Source organism: Stigmatopora argus, chromosome 9 (assembly GCF_051989625.1).
Source record: "Stigmatopora argus isolate UIUO_Sarg chromosome 9, RoL_Sarg_1.0, whole genome shotgun sequence".
Taxonomy (NCBI): domain Eukaryota; kingdom Metazoa; phylum Chordata; class Actinopteri; order Syngnathiformes; family Syngnathidae; genus Stigmatopora; species Stigmatopora argus.
This window is the reverse complement of record NC_135395.1, coordinates 10,529,564-10,555,920: the sequence shown is the minus strand read 5'-3', so window position 1 is coordinate 10,555,920 and position 26,357 is coordinate 10,529,564. Positions and strand designations below refer to the sequence as shown.

Genomic DNA, 26,357 nt, shown 5'->3' with positions numbered 1-26,357 from the left:
AAGTTGGAAGAGGGTACTGATGGTCCTCTTTACCTTTTATGATGATTATGAATGATGGCATGATGATGAAATATATATATATATATATATATATATATATATATATATATATATATATATATATATATATATATATTTAACCTTCATGGGCACACATTTAACTAATTGGCTGCCATTGTTGGTCCTAAAGGTCCAATCCGTTGTATGTTGGGAATGAGTCAGTACCTTGTCACTGTCTTCAAACTTTCAGAAACTACAATTTTATTGTCCTGGAGAGTGGATGTTACTTCCATCCCTGTTGTCCCATCAGGTTGTCTCCCACCGACGTGGATGGATTTGACTTTTAGAGGGAGTCATCAGATTTATAAGCAATTTTAGGTCTGAGCTGATCTCAGTGAAATCCCTCCTGCAGACACAGCTCACCGTTCTCCTGAGCTTTCCCACTAGCTCCATTGCAATATTACAATAAGGGAGATTTATCTTCTCAGCGTATGTCATTGCCTTGTGAGTTTAAATCCCTCATCCTTGTCGACTTCCGTTAGCTTTTACTATCTGCCCATTTTTAAAATTTATTTATTTGGGCATCTCCCTTTTTAAGACTATTTCCTTGTATGCCCTGCTGCATTTTTAAGCCATTTTATTCTGAAATGTAAATTAAATACATATGCCCTGCCTTTCCTTACCTGTTCTTTAATTTCAAGGTTATGGTGTGGTCATGAGTTTTTGGACTTTAAACAACTACTGTTTTCCTGTAGTTTGAACCCTGCGATTTATAGTCCAGTGTTGTTTATAGTTTATGGATGAGCTGTATGTCTTTAGTAGGGTTCTCAAAATGTCGAATTATCAATTTTGAAAAAAAGCTGGATACAATACTGGAGTGCAAAAATAGCGATATTCAGTTAAATGACAGCATAGTCACCATAGATATGGTGTTAGTGGCTAAATTGTATTTTGTACTACTCTTGATAGTAATGTAGAGTATATTTTTGGATTTTCCTTTTAACTCATTGGCTGCCATTGACACTGCTAGAAGTCCAGTCCATTTACTGTGGGAGGGTTGTGATACATTCATTAGTTGCTTATTTTTGTCTTTTGCCTTCACTAGTTGTTATCTCAAAAGTCCAATTGTGGGGGAAAAATCTAGTGGTGTCCAGTAAAAGCACTAATTGTTATGGTACAGCCTGTCCATTCCTTTATGTATCCAACAACACTTGGCTGAGCCTCCAGTGATTGTCAAATACTGGAATAATTTAACATCCCGGTGAAAATAAACATGGGTAGTGTGTGCGTTTAAAGAAAAAAAATAATGAAGAAAAACAAAATAAAACTCTAAAGATTCCGCCGAAGCTCACAGCACTCGACTTATCAGTTTAGTTTCCTGCCAAGAACAAGTTGTTCAGATATTTTCCCCCCCTTTTGCTCGGGGTTTGTTTGGGGAGCGGCAATCTTCATGATCGCTGAACTGGAATTTCAATGTAATTTCTGAGCTTAAGCAATTCAATCCTGGAGCGACTGTCTGCACGACTCTGGGCTCTCATTTCTGATGTGATGGAGAGCGAAAAGCCAGAGATGCTCGCTCGAGCACTCGACGCAACTTGTGGAGCGCCTACGAATGACACAGAATTTCACACTGAAAGGAGCTTCAATATATTGTGAAGCCACATTGTCATTAATCGCTCAACCATCCATTTAGGCAGCCCGAATCCAATTTGTGCCCAGTGAGGAAGGTATTAAATCAAACGGGTATATACAATGAGACTTGTGCAGATAATGCGCCTCAGCTAACATTGTCTCTTTTTTTATCTAAAGACCCTGGGACTTCATATTGAAACAGTTGTAATTTCAGTATGTTTCAATGTTTACATATACAATTGTCTACAGCCTATATTAACTAAGTCTTGAAGATAAGACTTGCCTAACTTTTGATGTTGCACTTTCTTACAAAAAGCTTCTGATTCCCAAACCAGCAAAATTGTTGAAATTAGATGATGTAAAGCACGTTGAATTACCTTGTTGAACATTGAATTTCCTTTCCCTGCCTTGCCTACCTTTTACTTTACTACTTCCATTACTGATAATGATAAGACATTCACTTATTCAGTCTTCATTCCCTCTTATCCTCAAAGTGGCAGTTACATCAGAACCTGCGAGGAGTCAGTTTTGCTTGCCTGCCAATCACAAAAATAATAACAATCATATTTATTTTGGTATGGCTTACCATGGAACAAAATCGGTAACATTTTCATGCACTACACTGCAAGTCATGTATTTGTGTTTCCTCCTTTGCTTTTCATAGCAGAAAATTCAAACAAGTGACTGATTTGCTTATTTACTCCCAATTTGTTCCTTGCCGGTTGTTATTATTGGATTTGTGCCCTCCCAGCACACACAATGAAAAAAACACAAAAGTTATGATTCCTTTTCTCTTTCTACTCTTCACCTGAGGGTTGAGTCAATGACAAATCTGCTGGGGCGTAAAATGGATATTTTACATATCTTTCGGAGAAGAAGAGGGTTTGGGAGCTGTGTGGAATTAATTCAATGATAACTAAAGCTGGTGCACTCTCCAAACTCTGAAATGTACTTTCAGAAATAACACTATGTATGTATGTATGTATGCGTATGTATACGTATTTATAGCACAAAATCTGACATGATCTCCAAAATGCCAGGTCGCCACTGCCATTATTCTACGGGGAGGGTGGGGGGCTGTTGTGTCTTCCGTCTGGCCGTAAGAGGTAGTGGATCAAAGCATCACGGTCGGATGAGGAGAATTGAAATGACAGGTGCACCGCATCTTGCTCTCTAGGATGTGCACTTTCTTCTGGACTTAGTTTTAGGTGTGTGCACATTTGTGTGTCACTACTATTCCTCTGTTCACAAGAAGATGCTTCCCAGACAGCGGATTCTTTTGAAGATATGGGTTATTTAACTTTGGGGACGCAGTTGAGGACATTCAAAAGTAAATGAATAACTGGTAGAGTTTAACTCATTGGCTCCTGCCACAACGACAAACATCTACTTCATTTAGACTCGGAGGGCTTGAAAGTAAGTCCAAGCTTTTTGAACTGGTATAGATGAGGGTCTTACTTCTGCCTGTTCAAAATTGATTGGACATCTTTTGCTGTCAATGACATATCATTCATTGCCAGAAGTGTTGCACCGATCCTGTAAATAAGCCACATAGATAATTTGCACAACATCAAAAATGTTTTTTTCTTTTTGGGGAGGTGAAACATCAATAGTATACTATAATATACTTTTCATTGCCTGGGCAAACACACTGGCTGAGCAGAACTTTGTGATGGATTGCCTCACAATTCTCTGATCAGCTTCTTGCTGAAAAATGAACATGCTTGTCCAATCAAGTGGAGACATTTGACGGATTAAAAAGTAAGAAAAAGCAACATTTAATTGCTTTGCTGCTTCCAGTAAAGCTAAAAAACACGATAAACACCTGAAGTCAACAATGTACACTTTGGCTTATTCTCATGTGGCAGGATTTGTAAAGTATTGAATTGAAGTTAGAGTAAACTGTGAAAGGAAATACTTTCAATTACCTTTACTTGGTGAGAGGACATAGGCGGCACTCTTGCCTGGCCTCCGCACCACTTTAAGTGGGCTGAAGGGCCATTTCCTGTTTCCTTTAGTGCAAGAAAGCAAAGATCATAATGCAGGGGCTACGTTTGACTTGTGTATGCATTGTTGCTGTTGAGAGTGTCTGCATAGCTTCACACAGTCTGACACAGAGGGAATGATGGCAGTATAGTTTGCCGTAGGTCCGGAAACTTCCCTGAAATGTTGACCCACTCCCAGGATACACAAATTGGAACACTAGTGTGCACACTATTGTATACACTACCATTTTTATTTCTCCTTGAGGTTTTGCTGTGCGGTGCTCAAGTAGGGTTGAATTAGACTACTATTCCAGGAAGTTATGTATATCTCAAAATGGGATGTCCTTGAAGTCATAGAAATTGGAGTTTGAATAGAACACTCAGAACAATCACTTTTAGAAAACCTCAAATGTCCCTCTTACACGTTCTTTTATACACAAAGCTGAATAATGGGGAAACAGTTTAAAAATAAATGCCATGCCAAAGTGATATCAGGCTTGTCTCTTCTTTTTTTTCAGAATTTTCAATGAAATAGTAATCTGAAAAGTGGACTCATCAGTGACACAATAATGTTGGGCCTCATTGCTTGGTGTGTGGCGGCTCCTACTCCATCAATCTAACATGGAAACATTTGCAGTAGGCTTATTTATTTTAGCACTGACCTTTGAGCTCAATCCTGATTTTACTGGATTTGGGTGAAGGGGGCACTGCTTACCCGACCGTAGCTGTGGTGATGGTTTGCTTTCCAACATTTCTCCTGAAAGCATCTGGAATGGTGCCCCTTGCATCAGGCAGGTCTGCCGCACCGTGCCAAGTAAGCTCATTAGCGCGGCTTCATCATGTGGCTGTTTCATGTTCGTCATTCGGCTGACCTTTTCTTCGGAATGCCGGCAGCTCCTCTGCACTCAGAGTGGGTCCAATATTGTGTTCCTGTCACTCCGATGTGCCACTTGGGCTGGAGATTGATGCGCTTCGACTCTGTCAGGCAGACGTGCTTTTTTGTGTGTGGTGGTTGGTGGCATCGATGAAAAAAATAAATAAAAAAGGCAGTCCTTTCAATCTGCCGGTGATGATGGTTTCCGATTTTTAAAGTCTGTAGTTTTTCTTGCTGTCTAACTTGGAAAGTGTAACTACATACTTCATTCTACTCAGGTAGATCGTTCCAGAAATTATTTTCACCTTTTTTTCTGTTGACTTTTCACTTTTAACCTAGATTTGAAAACAGATCTTTTGTCTACTTAAAGCAGTGTGATTTTAGCAATGTGTCTCTGCTTTTATTTTGGTACAAAGTCCAAGTTATTTTGCCAACTCTGTCAAATGGCCATTAATTCAAATAGCAAATGTGTATTTTTAGTCTAGCTTCCGGACAGCAATCATGTTCTTTTCTTGTTCCCTTTGTTGCCAAAGCCTAAGGAAGAGACTGGGGTACTAACTGGAGCTCCCGCATCAAGATGTGCCGCCAACTGGGACATGTTCACCCCAGTGTGACCCAAATATCAGCCCTGCTTCAGTCTGATACCATATCATCTGTTCAAATCTTTCTACATTTTTGATCCCTGCTGATCTGTATCCACACCTTAAGGTAAGGTATATTTTTCATATTCATTTTAAATGCAACTCAATAGATGTGCACAATAATAGAAATGACAAAAGATCCATCAATGTGTCAATGTTGAAAGCTTATTCCCACAGAAAAGAAAACTTTCTTTATTGTTGATAGTAATGCGCATCTTAGATGATGCAATAACATACAATGTTCTGTAATAATAAGTAAGACTACAAAAGAAACAATGAAACCAAAACATTATGTATTGTCTTTGTCGTTGTTACACAATAATGCACACAATGCTATTGTGTCAAAAACACAATGGAGAAAGGTAAATTTTATGGATTACTGCAAGAAATATGGTAACTGTAGATATAAACGGTGACGATAACAAACGGGGACAGGATGATTTTGATGACTTCAACTCAAATTTAAATGTTTATTTTGGACAAAAATTACCATGTAATCACTGTTTGCTATGTTTTTTTTTTCATACACGTTTCATGGAAAAATTCATTTGACTATTGCTTTAATATACTATTGCCATTGACAGTTGACAGGCTACCTGACCACTGTTTTACTTAGATAATTAGACAGATCTGCTCACCCACAAAATAACCTCCCTTTTGAGAACATATGTGCTCTTCCACTTGGAAAATAGCAACCGCACACCTATTATGAGCTAGGGCTGAAAGGAAAGTAATCAGTCAAGTCGGACCGTAATTGAGATGGCTTTCAAGAGACGAGGACATGAGGGGCGTCGCCTTGACACCCTCTCGCTCTCTGCTGTATCCTGTCATGTCTCCAAGCCCGCCGCCGTGACACAAAACTGACCCGTGATGCATGGGCTACATTAAAGCCGCTCTCGTGTCATCTAGCAGTCAGGGACAAAGGAAAGCCTGGCCAAACTGGATTAGTGGCGAACAAAGCGGCTAATAAAGTTTAGTGGTCTGCGACGCTGTTAGATGGCCGCAATTGGCTGCAATTGCGTGGATGCCAAAAGGGTCATGTTTAAGATGGCGGTGGTTTTCCTTCAAATGCAGTTTTTGTTCTTTTATTGTGTGAAAGCACTGTGACAGCCCCTCTGTATCCACAGTTGTAAATATACAATTTTCTTGGTAGAGCCCAGAGTGGCCTTTGCTTATCTTGAAAGAGTGCTGATAACATTACCGGAAAAGTCATCTTGTCACCGGATAGATTAAAATCAAGAGTGTTAGTCTTGTTATGACTGCACACATTGTGTTCGCTATGTAATATTAGGCAAGCATAATGGCCCAGTGTGTTTACTGTTGGTTTGGATGAAAGTCAAATAGATGAGGAATCATAAACATTGTGTATTTATACAAAATGAGTGCTATTCCAATAATTTTGTGTCCAACACCAATAACTAATTTACTACATTTGATTGGTAGCTTCTAAAGTAGGCCAGTAATCTGAAACCTGTGGGCAGCAGAGCCTGGGAAAATGACACTTGGAATTGCATAGAGTCACACGACTTGCAGGAATTACCTCTGCTTGTCACAATCCAATTAGGTCGTTTGTGTTTTGCTACGGATCAGCTCGGCTCGGCTTCTTCTTTGACTTTCAATTAATGCGTCTGGGTCCTGGCAGCACCAACGACCGGGCTGAACTTCCTCGTTGTTTTTACCTTGGCACAATCTTGAGAGGAATTTGAAAATACCGCATGCACATATATTAAAATGTCAACACCTGAGATGATTTATGTTCTAGTTTGGGAGCATCATTCAATGTGTTGTATTTCTCTAGGAAGGAAGGAATTCAACTTTTTACCTTGAGACATTTCCTAGAGTATTTTACCTGAAGATAAATAAATGACTTACAAGAATGTTTTCTCTAGGAACATACTGTATCTACTCCTCTACTTCTTGAACAAGCAATACCTTCCTGTAGATTTTTGGTTGCCTCCTATTAATGTTGGGGAGGGTTAGGGTTAGGTTTTTTAAGTCGCTTCCTTGTTAACTCTTGTGTCAGTGGCATTGACGGCACTGGAATAGCGCTCAATACTTGGAGCTGTTTTTTGGGACAATATTCATATCACAGCAATCAAAACTATGGGCGTGTTGACCCCATCAGGGGTTTTTGTTTACTTTCACGTTAAAGGATAGTTTAATCTTGATGTATTTTTTAGTTTTTTTCATTTCAGAAATATCTGAAATCTATTTAGTAGTATCATTCTATTTTTCTAACATGCAGTAGTAATGAAATCTTTAACTAGAGAAGCATCCTCAGTGGACATGTTTATTCCCAGGCAGGCTCTTTACTCATTTGTATCTTATGCCGTCAGTGTCCTTTAAACCGGAGTGCTACTTTACCACCCCTAAATCCAAGCAGCGGGATGAAAATCTCTCTTGAGAGGAAGCACGCTACATCACTTAAAGTGTAATACTGAAAATCTCTTGTGATGAACCCTGCAACCAATGCTGCAGAGGCCGATATGGGTGGTGGCCCACTTTCCTTTTGGCTAATTAGCTTGGTGACAAGTCCGACAGCAGTCACAGTCGCATCCCGTTTGCCCTCAGCCTTCCCCTCAAACCTTCTGCTCGACCTCACTCATCTGCTTTGTTTTTTCTCTCTCTCTTTTTGAGAAACTGAAAACACGATTGGGCTTCTTTTTAAATATTGCTGGTCTTTTACAATTAATTTCAGAACAGTAAGTGCTTACATTTTGCTTCTTTCCATCCTGAGGCAAGTAGGTTGCAAAATGGTGATTAAATAAGATGGTAGATTTGGTTAGTTACAGGTAATTAGTTTCTTCTTTCAGCTTCAATCCACATTGAAATGAAATTCATAAAATTGAATACTTGAGTACCCACATGGCTTATCTCGTAGGAGTCTGCCAAAATGTATTCTTTTTTTTAGTTTTAGCAGACAGCCAAGACATTTTAATTATGTGTCACAAGTTCTTTTTTGTTTTTGTAATGTTCCTCAATGATTTCTTCATCCAACCTTAAAACCACAAGATGCTCACTCACAAGCGCAACACGGTTTCTGTCAAGATAGTTGTGATGAAACATCCCTCCCAATCAGGTTCCACTGATGCATGACGTGTTCGCTTAAAAGTGTTACTCTTTGGCACATTTCCACTCTCCCCTTCTGAACTCTTCCAAAACATTCTGGAAACTGCCGCCGAAGTTGACGCCCCATACAGCATGTTAACTTTAGACCGCCGTAGAATTATGCTCGCTAGACCGAACCCCCGACCATGAGAGCCGAAGCCTCTTCAACATTTTTTTTTCCAAACAAAGAAAAAAAATATTCTGCATGACTGCGCGCGACGTTTCCTGAGAAATGCACCTTTAGTTACAGTCGATGGGAGAGACTCTCTCCTTTTTGGCATCTCTTTGTTTCTCCCTCCGTCGCTTGTTTTAAAATTTAAACAAGGCCGACAATGGCTCAAAAGCTCAACCTAGCATGAAAGCAGAGTGAACACACACACACTCAGTTTGAAAGCGGAAACCCAGGGAGAAATTGAAGGGGAGGGAAATTCTCTGTTGTAATGTGAGCGCACATCAGCTGAAAGGTTTGCCAGTTCGAAATTCTTCCACTTTTGTTAAACACAGTACAGAGTGGCACTTATATCAAAATTAGGAGGAATGACTGAATAAGTTGTCACATTTTTGCGTTAATAGATTTAATGGTCACACCACAATGTTGGTCACATTGGACACTCCCAAAGTTCATGATCCATTGGGTGTTTTCATCGATTCTGTGCACAATGACCTGCTGATTAATCAGGGGCCTTTTACCTACTCCCAGTGCATTGATTAAAGTCACGTGCCAGACAAATGATGGATTGGATCATTTAGAAATCTACTTTGTAGCTGCTGGCTGTAAATGAGAGCTGTGGCTTTGCGTGTCCCCAAGAACCAGAAGCGAGCGACTACGGCGTTGCAGCCATTGTTAGTACGTCAAGTCTTAACCCTTCCATGCAATAACTTTTTTATTCGGTTTTGTATTTCTTTTAATCCTTACTGGGCACTCATTTAACTCAATGGCTGCCACGGACAGAGCTAAACTCCCAATCTATTTTGACTAGTAGGGATGAATGAACATTCATTCCCAAGTGAATTGGACGTCCAGCACCGACAATCGCAGACAAATATGTAAAATTGACACTTCTCGTGCAAAGGTTCCGTGTAGTGGAAAATTTTAATTCACGCCTCTTTGGTTCCTTTTTCAAAAAGATACATTTTTTTATAGAATGATATCAATTCTTGGTGGCAACTTATTTATAGCCTACTGAGATAAGAATTATTGTGATATGCAGTGAGGTCCTCAAGAGGATTCACAGACACAGTTGCTATGAAAGTGTAATATAAAGAATTATAGAATCATACACAATGATGAGAACTTAAGCCTCGGCACAGCATCCACTGGCACCCTGCTGGACAAATTTGAAGCCAGTCTTATTTTAGTCTGAATTTGTTCAGTGTTGATAAAATAGGGTACTATCTGTATGATTTGGACTAGATTTAAATGGAAATGTCACCTCTTAATAAAAGTAAATAGCTGTGACGGACATTTTTAGATTGTGTGAGGCTCGGTATAGATGGAGATAGTAGCAGTCTTTTTTGGAATGAGTTGGCAGTTTGAATTGAGACATTTTATACTTACATGAATTGTAATATTTCAGAGAAAAGTAGAATAGTTCCCAAATGGTAGGATAAAAAATGGAATTGGTAAGTTTGCTTAATGTTGATTGGTTACCCACTCTACATTTTTTGAAGATGTCTGTATGATGTATTGTCAGACAGGGTTGTGACCCCAAAAAATAAAATGAATAAAAAATAATAACTAGACTAGCCGGCACATTTGCTACCACATTCCGTCTTTAAAGGAGTTGGGCGTCTACTAGTGATGAACTCATTTTTCTCCATTATGAAGAAATAATGTCAAGTCAAATCTACTCAGAAAGTTTGAGCAGCCCTGTAAAAGTCTTTTGGGGGGGACAACCCTATGCACTTGGCCTCAATTAAACAGCCGCACAGAGACAATGAGTTCTGTGGCTGGGCTTCAAGCAAATGGCATTAAGCCAATGAAAGACTTCATAGCTACTAGCAAAACCCTTTGACTGAACCTCGCCGAGTTCAGAACGAGCCAAATCGTTTTAAAGTGTGAAATGGACACAGAGCATTCCCTATCAAGAGCTGCTCTGGTCTCTCCATACAGAACGAACATTATTGAACATTGCGGCGGACGGAAACTCGCACATGAATCTCGTCCTCGGCCGTGTTTAATTACGATCATCTCCTCGGGCCAGAAAGACTTTTTGTCCCCGACTCTTATCCTTGAACACCCAAACCACTGCTGTTGTAATTTCACTATTTATCAAGGTTAATTACTCCGTTAACCAAACATATTCGTTATCAACGTCAAACTGCTTCCATTGTGCAAACTTAAAGCTAACACTGCACTTCTGTTGTGGAAGCCATTTCTCCAGCTTTAGTGATGGAAAATCATGCTAAACTATTGATTGCCCTTCCAACTTTGAAACATTCCAAAAGGCTGGGGACACCCTATACTGGTAGCCAATGAATTGCAGCAAAATAAATAACAAAAAAAGACAAACTACCGACATTGCACATTCTTTAAAAGAACCAGCTTGTATCCCAACCTAAATCTACAATAGTTATTCATGTGCTACTGAACAAGCCCCCACTGGTGCCTGTCAATCTAAGATACTTTACAGCATGTTAAAGTCTAATTTTTCCTTATCAGACCAAGGTGAAAGGTCTTATTTTGTCATTATCTTTCTGAAAAAGCCTTTATATGCACTGCCATTTATTGCTAACAGTCTTAAGTGAGGGACCGCACACACCGCAAAACTGACAGGCTAATGCCCAAGCACTGGGATCTTAGCGTCAAACGCTTATTTAATTGAGAGTACTTATTGTTTTTGTATTAAGTAACTACATGAGTAGCGCGTAATTGGGGACTGAGGTTACAACTTGGTTAAACTTAATATCAGCTCAGGGTAAAACACTTGACTGGGAACTTACTCATTTTCTAGAAATATTTAAATGTATGTATCTATAAAACCTTTAATTCCTTGCTCTTTATTCTCTTACCAAAGACAAAAAGAAGATATTTTAATAATTGATGTCATCGGTGTCTCATGCATACATTCATCTATGGAACCTTTTCATATTTCTAAGGGGTACATCTGCAAATTAATTTCTCCTGGAGATTCAAATGAGGAAAAGTCCATTTTTTTAAAGCATAGTAAATTAGACTGTAAAAATGCCGACCGCTGTATTGATATGAATCATTTATTCACAGACAAAAAAAGGCAAATGCTCATCATTTACTGGTGCTTTTCGTCCCTGGAATAAAGAAAGTATTGATTTTAAAAAGAGTACGCATTAGATAGAGTGCACAATGGATGATAGTAGTGATACAAGTAATAGTGGTAGTACAATAGTTGAAGACAACTGAGTTATAAAAGAAAACCAACCAGAGAGTATCAAGAGAAATGATACTTATTAAATGTCACTTTTCCAAATAACACAAACTGTTCATATCGATTCGTTTATTAAACCGTGAAAGCTTTATAAAGACAACAGTTTTTTGCTTGAGCTTATCGATAACCTATTGCCATTCAAAGTATTGCAATATATCCCCATATCAATATAATGTAACATCCGTGATAGTATACAGTATATACATATACTGCCGCTTATCCTCACAGGGTCTGAGGGCGTGCTGGAGGCTATAGCCGCAAACTATGGGCTAGGCCAAGAACAACCTGAATTATTTGCCAGCCATTTGCAGCCTGATTCATATTTTCAAATATTTATACATATTTTAAAAAATTGTGTAATTTCGTAACCATTGGTAACGAATGAGCAATGAACACTCCAAATATCTCGTCAGGTGATCAACTCACCCCCCGGGTGTAAACCGCAGAAGTCTTCAGCCAAAGTATGCCCGTGAATTATGTTTTATTGATACAAATGCATTGAGCGGAATGCAGATGAGTCTAGGGAAAAAAATCAAGGTCAGCTCAACTTGGGGGTTATCAAAAACCGCCGACGTGCTCGCCGAGCGGCCGTCTGACCTGCTGTTGATTTTCCCATTTCATCCACCTCCGCGGCCTGCGAGACGAAGCGCGACCTCAATTAAGATGCCAATCTTCACAGGGAGGGAAATGCACTAGCAGAAAAGTGTCAAGCAAATGCAAATGCGCCATGCAGATAAATGTAGCCAACATTGATGCAAAATGGGTTGGAGCCTTTGAAAAGGTCTTAAGCTGCTAATCAGGCTAATGTTTGTTTGAGTTTATTTACTTAGTAAAGTCACATATAATCACCTGGAATTACCATCTAGGAGAGGGTTTAGTGCATCAGAAATTTCGATTATGGAACTCATAGCAGCTGTCAGTTCCATGTCAGCATGTAAAATTACTTTTTCGGTTCCCGAATGCGATTGAAAATCGATGACTACCTGTATTTTAGAACATGCTGCACAAGAAATGTGTCTTATATTTAGGAATGTACCATGTTTGCAGTTCATTATTTTTTATTAGAAGAGCGTAAGATTGAAGCTTTGCTGTGATTCTTATGCAAGGTAATCAGTATTTAGAAAAAGCCAAGGGCAATAGATTGTCTACCTTTTCAGGAAGTGCATCATCAGTAGTTTGTCGTCTTCTTGTGAAAGTACAACATTCATAGTTCATTTTTTCTCTGGGAAAATGCAATATCAGGAGTTTATGCTCTTTAATTTGAAAAGTGTGACATCTATAATTGGTCTTGTTATTTTTTTCGACGAATCTTACTGAAATCCAGTACAAATAATTCTGTTTGTCTTTCATCATGGCTATACACATAACAAAGCCTGTCCTCTTTACACAACGCGTCTAAAAAAAAACATGTTAAGGCACCTTTCAGCTGTCGTTGCGAGAATTTTTTTTCCTTCAAGGTGGGATTCCTTACCGCTTCTTCAGACAATGCCTTGCAGGCAGGCAGGCGTTAATTATCATTGCAAAGCAACTCCTCCAGATGGCTCGCCATTCTCACCTGACTCTTCCGCTGCATTTCTCAGCACTCCCACAGTGCGCGGGAGGCCGGCCAAACTTTCGCATCATTCCTCTTCCAGATCAAATATTCTGCCTCGGCGTCACCTCGCGGACTAAAGGGGGACAAAAGCCTGACCGTTGAGTGCATCAGGTAAATCTCGATACTTTCAAAAGTACAGCACAGGGTCTGCTTTTAATCATTAATAAGGGTTAGGGGTTAAGAACAAACAAAAAACTGGGGGGTGGGGGGGAGAAAAAATATTATTGAGCTGCTTTTGGCATTCTATGTAACCAGTTTTTGCAAACCATTCACCATCAGATGCCTAATAGACCACGTAAACTAAAGTACTTTGGCTCCTTGTGTGCTACTGACTCATTCCATCAAATTGAATGTTTTTTTTTTTCGTTTTTTTTAGACTGCAAATGAAACACAGTGAGTTTGAGTCCTGGTGGAATTGAACATCGTGTTAACATATGAGCTTCACTGAATAATAACGACGGAATTCATTTAGGATTAATGCGTTTTCATTTCAAATCGTTGAATCAGCATTATGCTTGTTTTGCTACTTGTAAATGTGAAACCAGTGAAATTGGATCTGGCCCTCATCATTTTATTACCAAACGGCATATTTATTGAAGCAGTAGGAATTAGCTCTAAATTAGATTAGGAGATGTTGGATGAACTAAAAAAAATCTTTGGTATCGTCAAGTACTAAGAAATAATGTGGGAATATTTTAATATTTGGCAAATCATATATTCAATGCAAAAACAAAAAGCTAAAATGATTAAATCATATTTCATTTTTTAAGTAATTTATCAAAAGTCAATTTGTTTGTAAATACTAAGAATTTATGAAATAGTGAAAAATTTTGATCAAATCACAATAGTATCATTTTTTCAGATATGCATAAGATTATTTTGCTAAAGTTAAAAAATATATAAGATTGTAAAATCAGACAATGAATGGAATACAATATATTGAATTGAATTGAATGCTTTTATTGTCATTATACAAGTATAATGAGATTTAAAATGGAATATAATATAGCAGAAAAAATCACATGTAATGTAAACGCTGACTATATTTGAAATTTTTGTTTAAAACCTTGAATCTGAATTAAAAAAGCATCATTAAAAACCTACTTTGAAACTAATGCATGTTTAAAACCCTCATTCTAAACCGGGGCCTTTTTGTCAAACCCTAAATCGTGTTGCCAAATATGCTCTCCATTAATCATCATTTCAATTCTTTTGATTTGCCGTAATACAAGGATTATTCCGAGCTTTCAATAAGGATGTGATTGGAAAAGAAAAGGAGTGTTTTCCCGTGAGTGTGCCTTGTCATTTCCAAGATGGTGTTTGTCCAAGCTTCTAATTTCCTTCGCCTACCGCCACCATTGATTTTTGAAGATAATTATCATGGTGACGAGGCCAAGGTCATTCCACGGGGCTGTAGGAAAAAGATCCATTAGCAATTTATGATCTGTATATATTGGCTGCACATCTTCATATGAGTTTAATCGACAAAGCATTCAAATTTCATTCTTTGTGCATGTTTACCAACGGTCGTTGAGTAATAGAGGAATACGTATTACGAGCGAGCGGCCCAATCAATTACTTCAATGGAAATATATATGCATATATATATATATATATATATATATATATATATATATATATATATATATATATATATATATATATATATATATATATATATATATATGTATATGTATATGTATATGTATATATATATATATATATATATATATATATATATATATATATATATATATATATATATATATATATAAAATTGGCCCTGACTAGTGATTTTTGGTCACATAAAAAAATAAACAGCCCCCTATTTTCAGTGATTTTTTTTTGATGACACACTTTTCATAACCTTCATCAGGCCCAGAGCATTTTATTCCAGCTTTCATTACCATAACTGGAATTGTCATGACAATAGAAGTGTTTTTGCTGCGGCATGATTGAGGTCATCTCCTACATCAACCTTGTCTGAATTTTGCTTGAAAATACAGTTTGTTAAAAACATCCAAAAATAACGTGCTAGAGACCACAATTTGAAGGACTGTCTTGAAACCAAAAATAAATACATCTTAAAACATTTTTTTATTTGATAGTCTAATCCAGGGGTAGGGAACCTATGGCCTGGGTGCATAGGGCTACCATTGACGTGCAATTCATTTGAAATAAAAAGGGCTGCTGTCTTAAAGTACTAATAAACCTGGATTTTTTTTAAATAAACACCAGCGAGTATCTCCGGAGTTTGATTGGGGATCAACCCACAGAATATGACCACCAAATTTGAGTTTCGTCCATGCAGGAAAAAACAACAACAACAAAAACAACAAATTCAATAACCTGAGCGGCAACTTGACAGGCCTTCACCTTCTAAAAAAATGGCATTTCGTGATTTTTGTACAGAGAATATGTTGCACCATACCACTTAATTCCCACAACTGACAAATAAATAAAGCACATGCGAGCGCGTCTCTTTTAAAAGACAGCAGCGGAGACAGAAAGTTGACAACAAAGCTGTTGAAACCAAAATTACCTTGCGCTTATTTATTTTGAGACTTTTCCATGACTTTTCAGTCACCCACTTTGAAGATCACCTGCTGTAAAATGTGATAAAAGAACACATACATCCGAACTGTCAAAAACTTGTCCGTTGGTTGGTTTCTTTAGGCATGTTGTCATGGTGTGTTTGAGATGTTCATGATGGTGATGATGATTTTTTTGGGAGCAGATCACACAGTTATTGGGAAGTTGGCATGTCAGTCACTATAGCAGCAAGCATAATTGCAATGCAGGCCAGGGTTTATTGTATAAAAGTAGGGTTTAGAGCCTGTGGCAAAGGCGTGTGCAGTCGATTGGTCGCCGGTCTGTTGGTCGCCGGTCTTTTGGTCGCGGTCTTTTGGTCGCGGTCTTTTGGTCGCGGTCTTTTGGTCGCGGTCTTTTGGTCGTGGTCTTTTGGTCGCGGTCTTTTGGTCGCCCCGACCGCGACAACGGGCGACCAAAAGACCGACGACCAAAAGACCGGCGACAAAACAAGGTAAAACAACACCGTCTATGCATCAATAAAAGCCAACAATGGCCATGAGCAGTTTCACTGAGCCGACGTGTAAGTGTATAAGAGTTTGTATGTACATGAGTTGTCCCCTTAAGAAGGTACGTCAGTCAGGGTCTTAACAAGTTCTCTAACAAAAAACAATAAAAGTCCGGGAAATTTGGAGCTTTTCTTTAGCCTAATAATTAATAGGGCATTAAGTATGACTAAATAGTAATTTGCAGTTTGTATTTAGGGAATTTGAGCAACGATTTAAATGGTAATTATCACTTACCTTCCGGGCGACCAAAAGAGCGGCGACCAAAAGACCGGCGACCAAAAGATCGGCGACCAAAAGACGGGCGACCAATCGACCGTGTACCTGGCAAAAGTGTGATGGTCAAGTTAGGGTTTCAGGGTACGGGCTTTTGCGAGAATCAGTGATCAGCGGTTCAACAAATTCTATAGTGTGACTATCAAGATTGGAGTCTTCTTTTCAATGGGCTGGTATAAATCTTTTGCAAGACTGTGTGAACATTGAATTCATTATTCATTTCTTACACGCAAACACACCCACACACACGGCTCCAAGGCTTTGAACAGAACATTACAAGGCAAAATTGGTGGAACACAACAGCAACGAGGCAGCTCATTTTCAGGTGGCTTTGAAGTTTCAGAATGTCCTTTCATATTGGCCTCTATTAATTCAACAAGAAACTATACGAGCAAAGCGAGACACCAAAGAACGATAGCATTTGTGTAGAGTTAAATCATAGTTACACTTCCATGTTCGAGCTCCAAGCCTAAGTTAGGGATTCAAATGACGTTTTCAAGCCAGTCTCCATAGATAGACGTACATGATGCTTTGTGATGACTGCTATCGGCTTCTTTTTTAATTAGAGGTGCTTGCAAGTTTGTTGCATCATTGTGACTCGATAGGATAGTAATTAGCGGAGATGTTAGTGCTCTCTCGCTTTCTCTCCAGCTTTGATGCAAACAACCAAAATGAAGCTATTCTTTTTGTATGAACAAATCAGCTTTAGTCTTCTGTCGTTGGTTTGATGATTTATGAATACTGATACTGAAATATTTTAGCTTCATAGATTGAATTTGGGGTTACAACTTCTAAATGATTTTAGGAGTAAGTATTGGGTGCCTGCCTTTTCACATCACCTGCCATTCCTTCAGCCGTTTATCCCGTTTCCTGTGATTTGGACGTCTAGCGCTGTCTCTGGGATTCAAATATGAGCTTTCAAAACCAGTCTTTCTAGATTAAATATATTAAATCGGAGTTAAAGAAACGAGTGTCTTTAACTCATATCTAAAAGAATGTTGCTATTATATAGTGTTCAGTGCTGTTTATGGATAATAATTGCATTGCAATATTGTTAGACAATTGTTATCGTGTGTCTTGTCACAAATGTAATCTCGACGGGAGGTAATCAGAATTTCCCACCGCTCATCTTCACCTTTAGCTGTTGTTCTCATGCGCGGTGTGAAAGACGCAAAATCCTAGAGGGTTTCATCTGGCAAGAGCCGCCGCCTCTGCATTTTTGTTCACGCCTTCCTGCTTACTGAAAGTCATTTATCAGTGTCACTAGTCTAGAGTTCATTGTAGCGCGAGAGAAGGATCAATGGCCGACTTGTGCTCGGTAACAAGCTGTGTTGCTGCGGGGCCTGATAACGAAGAGACTCTCTGACCACATCAGCTAGGAAGGAAGTATGGTGGCGCAAGGATGCGTATGATGCAATTACCGTATTTTCACGACTATAAGGTGCACTTAAAAGTCTTAAATTTTCTCCAAAATATACAGGGCGCCGTATAATTCGGTGTGCTTTATATATGGAAAAAAATAAAATGTGTCATTCATTGAGGGTGCGCCTTAGAATGTGGTGCGCCTTATAGTCGTGAAAATACGGTAGTTGTTTTTTTAACATGCATGGTGCTATAGAGGTCATTTTGGGACTGCCTTTGTCAGCCAGATGTTACAGATTTGGAATTTAGACAAAAGTCCAAGCATGTATTTATGTGAAGGAACAATTATTTGCAGAGCCACTGCAGGGAAGGTGTCCATATAAATCTGAGATGGAGTGTTGCTGAAAATATTGTTGTATTTTCATGATCTGCATCCATCTTCAAGGGGCACGGAGAGTTATGGTGGTATTAAAATGGCAGAGAGTATGTAGACATGCTTTAGGCATCATCTTTGTCCCGACAGGACTGCAGTTCATTACCATAACAGACATGAGCTGGCAAATATTAACATTTAATATTGTCTGTTACTCTGGCGAGGTGTGCTGCTCTTAAAAAGGATTAGTATTGCACCGATACCCATTCTAGTATCAATATGATATATGACTAAAATGCCGTTATTGGTATCCTGAGAGTACTGAGAAATTACATGCCAACGCTGTGCAATGTGTACTTTTCGAGCTCTCGTTTCCTAACACTGGTCGCCCCACCCAGCATGGCCTCTGCCTATGGACAAAGCCATAAAAGGGACTTGTGACCCAATCGTATGGCGTCCAATCCACCTTCTTGGTGAGTGTGTGGATAAAGTGTTTGAGAAAATGAATGAGTTAATAATATTCTACACCTGTACAACTTCTGTGTACATAGAGCAGAAAATGTCTCAGATGTTACAAAATTAGAAGAAAGACATTTTTTGTTCAGCGTAGTATTATCATTTTCTAGGTTACTGCGCAATGAAAGAGTACTCCACCTTTATCAACTTGTCTCTTGGGTCACACTGAGAAAATGGCATCACAAAGTAAAGAAAAGGGAATCTAAGACATTTAGAGGGAACTGGCGGAGAACATGATGTGACAAGGGTGCATTTCATAACGCACTCCTGATGTTGAAGAAAACACTCTTCTGCTGTCGCCCCCCCAAATTGATGAGCATCGTCAAAGCCCTTCTGCACCGCTACCGTTACCATTTCTCTTGGTGCTTTGTTTTCATCATACATGACTCTTCCATTTCACTGCTCCCTGTGTTTATATTTCTTATTTATTTCACTTATCTTCCATCTCACTTTTCCCTAAATACTTTCATTCATTGAGACACCATGGTGGTAGACATCTTAAGGTCTTCCGGAGCCGCTCTATTGGGGTTGCCTAGTTACCAGGCGGCACCCGCTCTTTTTTATCTTCCTGGCATGAGGTCGTGAAGTGGGAGGAAAGAAGGCGAGCTGCCAAGCGCAACAACGCCGTACGCCATGTGTTAATCACGCTCGATGTATTCCACTGCTCCTTATCATACAGAATGTCTCCTTTACTGTGTGATGAGAGGCTGACCATATAGATGAAGTCACTTGCCTAATGCAGCTACTTTATAAACTCTGGTTTCAACTCAAGCAGATGTCCCAACTGACTTTCCTCATTGCCATTGGCTTCAGAAGCAATTGTAATTTCTTTGCAACACTCAATCATTTTGCACATTTCAGGCTCAATCACTAGGCACCTTTAGAGTTTATTTACATAATACAAAACACTGAAATTCAGCAGTTTCCTGCATTAATACAAGAACACCAACAATAAGCTGAGTTTGGCTATTTGACGACTTGAGTGGCGAGTTTATAGAGCTTCAGTTTGTAAAAGGGTTATTGGAATCATGTCTCTTCTTTAAGGGTTCCTTTTAATGAGAATCTTGGCATCGCTGGACTCTTGTGTTTCACGACTGGCCATCAACTGGGCCTGTTACAAATAAACTCATTTTGTTAGCATCATACGCTGGCATCCCTCAGGTGTGGCATCCATATTAATAAAATGTCGCTCACGTGCCCCTATGAGGAACAAAAAGTCATTAATCTTGGAAATTACCACCAGTGCCACCACCTTGCAACAAATTAGCATCTTTTGCAATATTATATATATATATTTTTTAAACTCAAAAGAAAACCAATTATTTCAACATTATGCCAGAAGCTGATACAATGAATTGAATTGTTTCTTAAGTCATGCTATATCTATATAATTTTGGATAAATATGTCATACATTTTCTATGTTTGATGAAGTAGTAAACATTGGAGAATGCTGTATACCTTTTATGTAGAAAAAATCCCAACTATATTTCAAAACATCATTTTACTATCAAGTTGTTACACTTTTATAAATACCTCCCGGTACACGTGATGTTACTACACGTGGGGTTTGGATGCGTGCATCTATGCACACAGGTTTATGTGTGCGTGCACGGATGCAGACAGCTTCATTTATTTATGATGTCACTTTGGGTTCATGTCATTAATTTTCCTGCTCCTGCTTCACCCGTCACTCATTTATCACGTGATTATTGTTGCTGTTCTGTTGATGCCTCTAGGTTCTTTGGAACTCCTACACATTCACAGACACACGCTCATTATTTCCCCCCCAGTGTGCTTACTCCTCCTGAGAGGTGTGCATTTAATCATCTGGAATAATAAGAATAATTGTCCAGGCTGGTCTGCTTGCCTCATGGAGTTTCGGTTTGACAAAATAAGTTTGAATATAATTGGAAATAATGCCGTACTGAATTTAAAATTATTGCCACAAAAAAAATCTTTATTGTTGATAGTAATGCGCATCTTAGATGATGCAACAACATACAATGTTCTGTAATAATAAGTTAGACTACAAAAGAAACAATGAGACCAAAACATTATGTATTCTCTTTGTAAAAGTGACAAATGGGAGGATCTATTTGTGGTAATATTTAAAATTACTCGAACATGTTGATATATAAAATACTACATATTTTAAAGCAAATGAGTATTAAAAAATATTTTAATTGGTGAAATAATGTATGGAGCCCAAGGTCAAGGGCGATGATCAATGGTATGGTAGGTCTTCAATTTTCTAATGATTGGTTCCACAGTTGATTTCTGTCTTATCTTTTTCACCCGATTCCTGTTCTCTGATAATTAAGTAATCAGACCCGATTTATAATTATCTGTTTGGGGTATATCCCTAAGACTAACTAAATATTGAAGACATTTCTCAGCTTCAACTGTCAGATGTTGACTAGTACTATCTAACAGAAAATATAGAGATGGCAAGGTATTTGATTTTCAAACATAACAATTTGATTCGTTTGCCTTTGCTTTTTTCCAAATGAACCGAGACAGCGAGACATATTATGCTCTTGGCTTAGCGCCTGTACTATCACCTTGTGCTATCAGGTGACATTGTGAGACACTTTTAGACCCAAAAGTGCTGGGAAGAGAACCCAGCCTTAGGTGGGTGTTGATGTTGATGATAGTGATAACGTCTGTGCCAGAGGCAGAGTCTGTGCACTGTTTCCGCGTGATGGATATCCCCATCCCAGATGGCGGGCTGGCCAGACAAACCCCTTTTGGCCGCTGTGTGTTGTGAACGGGCTGGCCTGCATCTTCCTGCCAAGGACACAGTCAGCAGGATGTCGGTGGGAAGGAGCCCCCCCACAACAGACTCAACCACTGACAGAAATTTAATTCTTACCTCACGTACCTGATAAGGTTTCCAGGAGAGAATGAGATCTGGCTCTGCCTTGATGGTTATTTTCTCTCTTTACCCCAATCTTGATCTTTGTTTGGGGGCCCTGGAGTAATTCTTGGAAAATGGATAAACTTATAATGGACTTCTAGACTTACTGACACAACTTAGGCAAGTTGGGAGAGGTCTACAAATGACCTGTAGTATTGACTTGAAAGTGATGCATTTTGTTTGATCTAATCATACTTTTTGTTTATTTTGATGTGTATTCATTTGTGCACCAATATTAACATTGGCGCAATTTGTAACCCTTACATTTGAAAGCTATAGCTGCAGTTTGTACTTATATATAATCATAATATGTGCTCTCTGTTCACATGGTCATTGCTAATGTTGATGTGTAGCTTACTAGCTTCTGTCTTCTGTTTGATATGCAATTTTGGTATAATACAGTGAGTGATCATGGCATAGCTTTAATAGGTAAGTGGGTCAGGGGAATGAATCTAATTGAGTAGATTTTTAAGTAGGCAGGGGTGTGTTATGGAGATTTTTATCACGTTTATCCCCCACCAACATCATGATACATATGAAATTATGACGATTTTACAGTTGCCAAAGTTAGGCTGACCTTATCCAGCAGTATCCCGCAAGGCAAACTGCGAAACCATTTATGATCTATGTCACAATTAGAACTCAAAAGGTCTCGCATGGTGAAAAATAGGAGGATGTTTTCTTTATCTTCAGCTCTCTTTGGCTGGTGTGGGAATGGATGGCAAAAGGCTAAATGGTAATGATTCTCCAAGAAAAGGTTCTTGATGTCTATCTTGACCTCACGGGTGGCGAGCTGCTGTCACTCTGAACGGATCGGCTTTGGTTGAAATGAGCTGGGCGGGTTTGCGCACTGCAGGACGATTTGTCACTTGCGCACTTGACAACAAAATCAACAAGCGGGAGGATGTGTTGTTTGAGTCCTCTTGAAATTGTTTTTCTTCTTGGCTGTTATTTAGCCCCAGCCTATTGCCTTAATAAGGGTTTCCACTTCCTGTAATTTTTGGTCAATAAGGCACACCTGACAATTTGCCATCCCCACCACATTTTACGAGAAAATAGTATTTTTCAACATATAAGCCACACTGGTCTGCTGTGATATCCACAACTAGAGACAACTTTTGTCACAGTATTAAAATATTAAACTGACATAGCTGTTAAAAACGGAATGAATAATATTTAAATGAATTTAGTACTAGTAAACATCGAATCAATTTGCAATCAATTATTCTACGCAGATACAAAATTTCATTATCGATACTTCAGTACTTTTCAATATTTTTTAACAAACCCACCGCTCATGCCATGCTAAACCTTGGATTATTGTTTTATTTATTTCTTCTCCACAATACCTACCAAGCAACTTCCCTAGGACAGGAACATTGTACTCAAATTGGTGCAAAGTAGTATTAAAAAATGCTAAATCAATTTTCTCAATTTCCTAGAGATGTGTTCCTCTTTACCCATTGGGTATGAATCAGACCAATGGAAATCAATAGGGATGATTGGATCCACTTTTGGTGGAAACATATGTTTTTGGAAAACAAAACAAAAAAAATATTTTAAATCATAAAGGTTGCCACAGTTAAAAACCTTAACCTTGGAAGAGGTGGTAGTCTTTTTTAGGATGGAGACATAATGTATACATTATTTCTGGCTGCATTCCACTCAACTGTGGCACTCTCAAGCGCAGAGGTCGAGAGCACTCATTCTCACAGGGACACGTAAATGGAACATTACTGATGCTGTGCTGCCACCCATGTGTGTGTATGCATATATCCGTGTATGTTTATACGTATATAGTATATACTTTAAGCTTGTAACTTGGGTATATAGAGGCACTAGCTCAGGAAAAGGTTGGGGTGAACGGTCGTCTTGGAAACAGGCAGGTATATAACACAAGGCCTAATAATTGCTCAGTCAAAATAAGATGCTCTCCACTCGTTTTTTTGCACTACAAATCCCCAAACAAGTGTTAACATGTTACCTGGCAGCTTCCTGAGCACAAAGACGGTTAGTCTTACTGCGGCGTGATCACCATGGTACCCGAGCCGCACACCTCTGAGAAGAAATAGATGAGCCAACGCACTGTTATGTTGTAAAACGGCCAATTGCGAGTCAGTGTGGAGTAGACTGATGGAGCCCTGATTTGTGCACATAACGAGTGCTTTCCTCCCTTTTTTTATCCTGTATGTTTATACTCAGTGGAAATATTTGCCCTAAATACTGAAAAGTGAAGTTTTGGTGACAGAAATAGCAGGTGGGGGAACCTCTGGGTACCTTTTGACTATGGTAAAATTTGCAATACGAAGCTCACAATAATGATTATCTCATGATATGGCAATACAGAAATTATAGATTCTTGGGTCATTAAAATAATCTACAATATTGCACGATACAAAAGTTAAAGGAAATTAAACAATGTTCAAATGATTCTTACACTGTTGCTGATAATCTGTCCAAAACCTTGTCTTCCTCACAGATTATTTGAGTGCAACATTTCTTGTATACAAATAAGTTTCCTTCTTATCTAATTGCCTGCTAACGATAGATTGAGTGAATTTATTAATGCGGCAGTAGCATCACCGGTCCAGAGTTGCTGGCATGTGTAGGCCTTTTGTATTTACATAACGGCGTGTAAATGCAGACCTCTGGCGCACTTCTCAAGGTGATCCATCATGTTTTTTATCGGGCTTGTCAAATCTGCTGAAGTTGCTGTTTGTGTTCCCGGAAGCTGTTTTTCCTCTTTTCCAAATGAGCCTGAAGCCAGGGGCGATTTTTATTCTGTCTGGAACAGCGTTGCACATTGTTAAATCCATGGATCTTTTACCAGTTTAAGTACGCCGAACAAAACATCCTAGCGGTAAATGCAAGGGCTTTTGCTGCTACTTTATTTGCGATTTGTGCTAATGTAATGGCAATGTATGGTTGGAGTGAGTGTCTACAAGATTATTTAATGTAGACCACACACTGCTACATCCTGTAGTGTCCTTTAGCTTTCCTTCTAGGTTTCTGTTCATCAACAGTAGAAGCCCAATTGAAGTGGGACGGTGGTGCCGTAAAGATGTATACATGACCCCCAAAAATATATATTTCTATCTCAACTCACCATCTTTACGCGCATGAATAATGGAAATATAAAATAGTGTTGTATTTCTTGCTATATAGATGCCTGAACCATGGTAACAAGGAGCCAAATGTCAAAATGAGACAGGCAAGTTTAATAACAAGTGGAGAGGAGTGTTTGTTTATGAAATAAATAAATGAATTAAAAGAAGAAGAAAAAAAACATGATAAAGCATAGTCTCGACAGATGACAGGCCGGAGCCGTTAAACATCCAAATAAGTCAGCGTGATGGATGGGTAATTTTATTTTTACTTCCTACTGATGAATCCCCGAAACTATCCCTGTAGTGTATTTTTTTATTTTCCATTTCCGCCACTTGCTCTGACTAACACTTATTTAAATAAGCATTGACGTGACCCTCCGGCAGACGAAAAGAAGAAATAGGCTCTCAGGGGTTCTTCCCAACAACTCCTGGAATTATCTGAGCCGTTAGCTTTTGATTTTCTTTGTTTTCTATTGGCTGACGTCAAAGGTAAAAGCAATTACATACTCACAGTTTCCAGGGAGGAAGCTGTAGGTGAGAGGTTCTAGGTGGGTGTGAGACCATGGATCATCTGTTACGGCTTGCCAGTTCAAATGGGACATCTACTCGTGATAAGCTAATCGGTGGGAGGGTGCACCTTTGGTTTTGATTACACTTATCTCTGTCTTAAAGAACCCAAGCGTAGAAGAATTGCGCATTTTTTTTGTGATGACAAAGATGTTTCAGTCCACGAGAGTCCACCTGAGACACTGTTGACAGGGAATAATGGTTTATATATCTCCTTTTACCGGCAACAATCCTTATTTTTATGTTATGTTGCCTGTAGTAGCGCTTTACTGCTCTGGGGGAAAAAAAATGCAATCAAGCGTCCAACCCAATTACTGTCATCATCGTGATGTATTAAAGTCAATTCTGTGGAGCTGGGCTTATTAAAGTGGATTCTAGGGGTCATTTGCTGCTTAATTGACCCGTCATAGAACAGCCAAGCACACAGGCAAGAGGTTTCTCGGCGCTGAGGTGTCCCGCGTGGTTGCAGGTGCGTACGGCAAGCTCGCGTCGCGGGCGTTAAGAACAGACCCGGGGAAAACGAGTTGGCGGGGTAACAAGGAGTGACTAAAGGCGATGTGGTGAGGTCAAGTAGAAAATGCCCAAATGCTGAAATAATTGAGTGGAAGCAAGAAATGTGTTGGTAGGTGAGCAAGGTGGGGTTGAGATCGAAGTGGGAAAAAAACTGTCAGTCAGGCCAGAGGGAATTGCGATGTTTGGTCCAGGTGATTGAATGGCAGCGATTTGAACTCAACAAGCAGCTCCCATTCCGGGACCTAATATTTGGACAATGACGGAATAAACTTAAGTTGTATTTCATGCACATTACTTTATTGTAGTTTTTTCTTGAATGTTTTGATCACATTCATATAGGACAGGGATATCAAACTTGCAGTCCAGAGGCCAATTTTGTCTCTAGGGGACAA

At 39.0% G+C, this 26,357-nt stretch overlaps 1 protein-coding gene across 1 annotated transcript in view; it reads left to right on the top strand.

Annotated features, from left to right (window-relative positions):
• Positions 1–26,357, top strand: part of lingo2 (leucine rich repeat and Ig domain containing 2) — a 185,541-nt gene that overhangs the window by 36,761 nt on the left and 122,423 nt on the right. The window contains exon 2 of the mRNA XM_077608854.1: positions 5,025–5,199. The gene's annotated coding sequence lies outside the window, so the exon portion shown is untranslated. The remainder of the gene's footprint in view (positions 1–5,024; positions 5,200–26,357) is intronic.